Here is an 8,070-nt window from a genome sequence, read left to right as displayed (position 1 = left end):
TATTAAGTTTTCTAAAAAAAATTCGAAGAAAAAAGTAACTGAACAAATGAACTAAGTTGCGTTTTAGATTTAAAGCACAGTTGATACTCAAACACATTTATTTTAATTTATAAACTTATTTTTTAGGCTATACTAGTTACGAATCTTTCTTCAGTACAATTAGAAAAATTTTACAACATGTTAAATGAATTTTAACTATTCTATGGCTGTTAATATAATTTTACTGAAGTTAATTATGTGTTAATTATAATACTACAATCTTTTTCATAACTTAACATGTTTGTATTACTAAAGTTGCTGTAGAATACAAGTCTATGTTTCTATTATTTTTCTAACCTATTTTTTTATTATAACTTTTATTTAAATTAAATAAGAATTGAAATACATGTTGTAATTATTTACATTTAAATGTACATGTCCTGGACAATACATTAAAAGGTATCCGTGGTGTGCGACTCGATAACCGTAAGGTTCTTCGTGCACCAGGTTTAGGACCAAATATTTAAAGCGTTTTTTTTATCTTTCAATAAACTAAACTAAATAAAATTTAAACACACATAAATAAATAATTTAAATAAATATGCTTAAACAGTATAAATTAAAGTTTTTTATTTCGAAATTTGTTCAAAATAAATTTACTTTGTCGAATACAATAAATAATTTTTTTTTTGACATCTTAAGATTTCTTAGTTTGAAAACTAAACTTTTAAAACTTAAATTAAAACAAACAATGAGATTTGTTAACTAAGCCACAAAATTAAAAACTATCATTATACGAAAGTATTTAAAGCAATATAATTATTTAACTTAGCTCAATTGAACTATGTTTTCAAAAGTTATTCTAGAAATAAAAGGTTATAAAAAACAAATGCATTTTATTAAAATCAAAACTTTTGTTATCAAACTTATACAAAGTTTGATTGTTTAAAATATCAACAAGAAAAGCATGCAACAAGTCTTAAATTTGATTTCAAGCAAGAGAAGACTGACGTGATCAACAAAAATAAAAACAAAAAGAAATAAAACCTAACTTACGAGCAGAAGTGCATTTTGGCAAATGGCAATCTGAAAATGAAAATGAATTTTGCAAGCATTTTGAAAAACTTGTTTCTTTTTTGTGCAATTATTTACTTATTTTTTTGTGGCTAAGCGCAAGCAAGTATTTACAGTTTAGAAAAAAAGTTTACTGGCTGTATATATATTTTAAACTAAGTGTATTTATAAGTTGTAAACTATTTTTTTAATCAAATACTCTGATTTTAATTTAAATTAGAGGTTATATGATTCTATACTTTTGTTCTTCTAAGTTTCATGATTCACGCTTTATCATAGCATTACTGTTGAACTTTCAAACTGCTAACCCAGGCTTTGACAAGCGTGACTAAAGATAGTCTGATAAATTGATAAATCATGAAAAAGGAGTGCAAAAGGTATCCGAAGCGTCACGATCAAGTGACGTTGTCATGCAAGAAAATAACTTGCACAAACTAACCCATGTTGATTCGAACACGGATGCCTCCGTTTGAAGTGAGCTCGACCCGAAGCTGATCTCTCGTCCCGTTAGACGTAGTTGCGAACAGTATACCTAGAACGAAACAAACTGTTATGCTTTAAATTTATTTATTTCGTCAATAATGATAATACTTTAAAATATTTTGATGTATACTTGGTAAGAATGATAAGCATATTTTTTCTCTCGTTTACCTGTAATATTTTAAAGTATCATGTGAAATAATAAAACTTGTTCTACATGGTAAATAACGCGTGTTATAAAGTAAATCAAACACAAACTAAAAAAATTATGACAAAGATATTTTTATTAAAAGTCTTATCAAACTGTCTAACTAAACAATGCTAAAAATACAAAATAGTCATATTGGAACCGAAATTAAAATTGTCTTTCCTTTTTTGTAAGCTTTATTATAGAGCTATACATTAAAATATTTTTAAAATGTCAATAGATTAACTAGTTAATGTTATGGTTACTTTTTCAATTGTTATGTAGTATTTGTTTGCTCACTTCAAATACTTAATATATGTACATTTTATTTACAAAAATCATAAAACTTGCTTGACAAACCAGTAAATTATTTATTTTAATAATATCTTTTTAAAGTGTTATTAAAAGTGCAAAATAACTTTGATTTCTACTATGAGTACAGTTAGAAACTTTTTATAACTAAAAATAGTTCGACTTAAGTTTTTAAAAGACTTCGTATATGTACCTAAACCAAATCTAAGTTTATTGACTTCCGTTCACCTCGTGATAGATTGAATCTTTTGTTTTGCTAACGTGCTTTCTTTTTATATATTGAACAGAGAAATCTGATGTGTAGTGAATAATTAATGATTTGATAATGCTGATTCTTCACTACAAACGCGTTTAAAGGTTCCAAAACGCTACAAAATGTGCGATTTAACACTAAAACTGCGAAGTAAAAACAAAGTAGAGGGAAAATGTTATCTATTTAGTCTACTTTTGCTTAGTGTTTGTTTTTGGTAACATCTGTCTCCCCTCAGTTTAGTTTTTTTGCTTTAAAATTTGTCTAAGTTTTCTATGTTAAACAAGTTTGTTGAAAAAAAATACAGACTTTTAGATTTAAAAAAAAAAACTAAACTTACTTGTGTACACGACTTTGATCAAAAAACGCTAATACTTATTTAATATATTTAATTATATTTTGTGTTTTTAAATTTAGTTTAGGTTTCTAGTTGGGTACATATTGTTTTTAGAAGTTATCGCTTGAATTAAAAAATAGCGGATATTAAATAAGAAATAACAATCTAAAACATTTCAAAATAAAAACATGTTCTTGTTTACATTAGTTCAAATCTTCACAACTTACCAAGTATATTCCTTTCTCAACATTTATAAATATTAAGTTTTTAGGAAAACACATAAAAAATTTATTAAACATTAAATCGAAATTGCTCCTAAAATTAATAGCCTAAAATAAAGCTTTGCTACCAAATCGTTATTTAAAAAAACAATAGTATTTTTTTGTTTATGATGTTACCTCTTGCGTACTGAGTTTTGAATCGCAATGATAAGTCTTCACCATTGCTTTGAATTTGTGTTTTTTGTTCAAACTTCATGTAAGTTGTACCATCAAACATAATTTTTTTTGTTGCTGTTTAAATGGATATATTACTTTACTTACCATCAATTTTTCATGATAAGTTAAACTTTTAAAAGGTATTTTTTTTGCACTAATCAACTTTAAAACTTGCACACACTTCCTACTACAAAAATTACAAAAAAAAAAACAAGTAAAGAAGATTTTATAAAGTAATTAAAACTATTGATAATCAAGTACGAAAGGTCCGCACCATTTTAGTTTTTTTGGTTTAAATTTCATTTTTAAGTAATGTTGATATTTAATATTTATTACCAGGGCTAAATAAACACACTTTATTACTACTTGTAAAGGTTAATGTCTTTATTACAATAAAAAAACATGTTGTCATTTCAACTTCTAATAACACTTTAACTGCTAACTTTAAAATATTTTTATTCATAAGAAAGACCAAACTCTAACTGTTTGAATGTTAAAATAAGCTTTAAATTATTCTTTTAAACTATTAGTTTATGACTATAATGGTACAGTTTAACAGATCACTTTTTATCACCGAACAGATTACTTTATTTTCAACACTAATATTTACACGTAAATACTTTAACAGTTTTTAAAAATTTAAAATTTTGCAGTAAAATGTTCTTTCATTGAAAATTGAAATAACATTATGTACTTTTGTAAGAAACTCACCAAGTTTACATGTAGTGAGTGATAAAATGTACTTATTTGTCCCAGTTATTAAGCTAATAATGAGTATCAATACAAAAATTAATAGATATCAAAATAAAATGCGTGCGGACGTTTCGTACTTAATAACCAAACTATTTATCGTTTTAACTCATTTTTAAATCAAAACTTTATTAAAAAGTATTAAGTATGACTATTTGTTTATTTGAAGTATTGACTAGTATTTATTATTAAAAACATGTAGTTTTATTAAACTTGACTGATATTTCCTAAAAATGTACTTGAAGGTATTTTTTTTAAGTTACATAACAAATTAACAACTTAAAAAACTTATTTTATATATTGTTGTTACAATTAAAGTTAAGTAATACATTAGTATGTAAATACTATTAGTTTTTTAATTTTGAACTATTACAACTTTAAGAAGAAGATGCTTATTTTTTATTTATTCATTAGATAATTTATAAATGGAAACTAAGTACTTAAAACTTTTATCAACAAATTATTTTAGACATAGAATTAAGTGATTTAAAAAAAAATTAGTAACACTTAAAATCTTTGTTAGTAATGTTTTAAAGTTGTTTTATGCTACTTTGTTCAGATGCTCAATATTTTAATTTTAGGTTTTTATGAAAGCTTATATTCAGATCAGTATTAATTCACAATAAAGTTGAGTCAAAGTTTATTAGAATTAGTTTTTATACTTGCCATGACCTAAAAGTTTAAAAAAAAAAAATTGTAAAAAAAACGTGCGTTTCCTGCTAGTGAAAAAGAGAATAAATGTTTGTCTACATCTAAATATATTTAAGTATCAACTGTTTAAAAACAATCTAGTTACTTTAAAGATTTTCATCTAAAACTATAACTTTTAGAATAAAAAACATAAAACTAAAACATTATTAAGTAATGGCGATTGATATCTGATAAACTTTTTATTACTAAATATCTTAACACTGACCAGTCTCGCAATTATCTCCTTTGAAACTTGTATTAACGCAGTCGCAAGTAAACCCGTACATTTTGGTTCTGCAAATTCCTCCATTCTTGCAACTTCCATGCTTGCACGTGTTGGCCAGAACATTTTCGCAACCCTCGCGTATTAGCTTACTCCTGGTTGATACATCCGATCCTTCAAACTTAGCCTGTAATTAAAAAAAAACTTAATTAAAAAATCCAGAAAGTGAAACAGATAAATTTAACGAAAAAGTTAAAAAACATCATTTAGCCAATCAAAACCAACCTTTTCTACAAAACAGCAGTTACAAGTATAGTTTTTGTAATCAGTTTATGTTAAGATATATTTTATTGAATAAAACCATAAGTATAAGTAACTACTTTTATCTTAAAGAAAAGTCTAAGTTCTCATTAGTTAACGTTCATTATATACGTAACCGATAAACTTATGTATAAAGTATTACTTAGTTTTCAAAAATTAAGGTAAGTAGGCGTTCGATAATCGACAATTAATTCTATTCTATTAGTATTTAATTATTGCCGCTTTATTATTTAAATTTTTAAACGATTAAATTTGTTTACAAAATGTCCAAGTACAATGTCGCGTGTACGATGTTATGTTAGCACTATTACAAAAAATAAATTTAGGGCATTTACATATATTTGAAGCTTACATAACAACCGCTAATGAGTTGCACATTACATTGATAATGCTCTTTGTCAAAATCATTCAAGAAAGATGATATAAGAAGAAACTTTTACAGGAACTAAATGCCTTTTCACCGATAAAATATTAATAATATACTATAAACGCATATTACTTTTCACTAGATACCTTGTTTGTTCATTTCAAAATGTTATTCGTTGTAAATGAAGACACAAGTTATTTTTCATTCGCACATAAAAACAAATGCGTAAGAGAAAGCCGCCATGAATTTTTCATAGTCGTAGCAAATTATTCGTGACATATGTTACCTGGTTGCTAGGTGATAAAGTTTCAAATAGGACGCTGTTGCTATTTGTTTTAAATGCCATGTACGACTTAAAGTGACCTTTACTCTTGTTCATAATGTGAGATCGTTTTTTTTTTGCATCTTATTGTATACTGTTTAGTGTTTTCTCAGAAATATACAAAAAAGCTTAAAAAGCTTGACGCATAGGGTTACCAATGAGTTAAGTGGTTTTCGTAAAGTTAAATCTGCTCATAATTTTTATGTACTTAAGTAGTACGTCAAGATTTTTTTAAAAAGTAAAAGTTTAAGATCTTAATCAACCGTGGATTTTAATGAGAAAAGGTATATTTGAAGTATTACTAAATTGGTTATAATTAGGTTAAGTTGAAATTTAATTTTTTTAATAAACTTTCATACTCGATCACTTATCTATTTCATACACAATCTTTCACTCCAATATAAAAACATCATGTTTTTTTAATGATTAAAAGTTAAGGTTTTATAGCTGTAATTGCTTGCAAAAATCTAATATAATATGAAAATTAAACTTTTATTAGACTTTGTATACGTAAGTACAACTTAAAACGCACTGCCTTGATGCTTTTAGTAATTTTGTTAATAAACAATTTCTTTCATTACTATATAAATAAATATTAATCTTTAAACACTTTGTTTTAAACACTTTAATACTTAATTAGAATTTCGTTATAGTCTAATTAATTTAGAAAAAAGTTGATATTTTAAAGACAATTAAAAAAAAAAAGTACAACTTAAAATATAAACAAACAAAATAGTATTTTTTTATTGTGTTTTACCTTAAATGGGCGTAGTAAAGAGCATATATTCAAAGATGGACCTCTCAGGTTCATACATTGATAACACAAAAGAGCAAGTTGAATCGCGCTGGCTACAGTAGGCATATTGGACTTCAAGATTATGTTTTCATGTCTAATACTAGTTTTATTTACTCTTAACTTAACTAAATTGTCTTCTGTTTAACATGACTAAGTTTATAATTGTAGTATTAACACAAACACTACTCAGTTTAAACTACTATTATGTACTAATCGTTTAAGGCAATAAATTTACATGACTAAATCGAAATACTTAAAAACATAAACTTTAGAAATTGATGATAAGTGTGTAATGTCGTTGTTTAAACAAAACCTGTTTAGAAAAAAAAAACATATAAATAGACTAAATAAGTTGTTGTATTATATATGAAATTATTTTCTATCAATCTACATATAAACTGGTTATAGTCTACTTAAATCTCTTGCTTCCTTACAATATGTTTTGCTTTAGTTTCTACTTTATAAGAAAATAAACAAAAACTGGTTATTGTAAATAAGTTTTTTTATCTACGCTTTTATAAAACTAGTAAACTTAAAACTATCTTTATTTAAAATTTCAAAAAACATTTTGAATTTTTTTTTTCAAATTTCAAATAAAATATGCCAAACATTAACTGTTTTTTATTTGATTGATCAACACAACTTTAAATTTGATTAAAAACTGTCCTTAACGGTTTAGCTATCACTAGCTTCTGTCAAGGACATACCAAAAGATGAATAGTGCTTAGTGCGAGAGAAATTGCCTTTTTTAGAACCAAATAAACTTTTACCGTGAGTGTTACTTTGACAAAGTAAAAAGGCGTGAATAGTGAAAAACTCATGAATATTAAAACAGTCTTTATTTACTGTAAACGAACTACTGTGCTTAACTTGATAACAATGCTTTGTTACAAGGTTTTTATAGCACAAAAAAGAAAATCAACAGTTTAATACTAATGAAACTTACAACGATGACAACAAAATTTCACATTTATTACAAAAAAAGAAAGTTACCACAACAACCGAAATGGTATTACTACTTTTGTTGTATAAGAGCTGAAAATTTTAAATTTTCGACACAAGTTTTTAAAAAAGTGAATTTTTGTTTACTCTTTATTTCAAGTTTCCGAGTAAAACACTCCGTTTTTATCAAAAACAATAATCTAAAAAATTTTTTACTGTAGAAAAAATTATGTAAAGGTATAAGTATATGTTTTACAAGGCTGATTTTAGTTTTAAAGTACCTATATTTTTGATTTTAAATTGATTAAAAGCGTGTAAGTTTTGTATAGACTGACTCTTAATTTAAGTTAGTTTGTTCAAAAACGTTTTTATAAGTAAAATAACATATTATTGTACACAACTCATACTTTTAATAAATAAAGATTTAACTCGAATACATATATACTTTTTATTCTTACTTTTTACCACTTATGATTGCTAGTAATTTTTGTAATAAAATTGCTACTTAAATTCCTTTTAAATATGAAAATTTTTAGTTTGTATTATTCAAACTTGATATGTTAAAACTTTTTTTTAGTTATCAGCTGAAAATATTAAGACTTT

Source organism: Thalia democratica, chromosome 6 (genome assembly GCF_965202585.1).
Source record: "Thalia democratica chromosome 6, ktThaDemo2.hap1.1, whole genome shotgun sequence".
NCBI lineage: Eukaryota > Metazoa > Chordata > Thaliacea > Salpida > Salpidae > Thalia > Thalia democratica.
The sequence above is the reverse complement of the archived record's forward strand: the minus strand, read 5'-3'. Positions refer to the sequence as shown.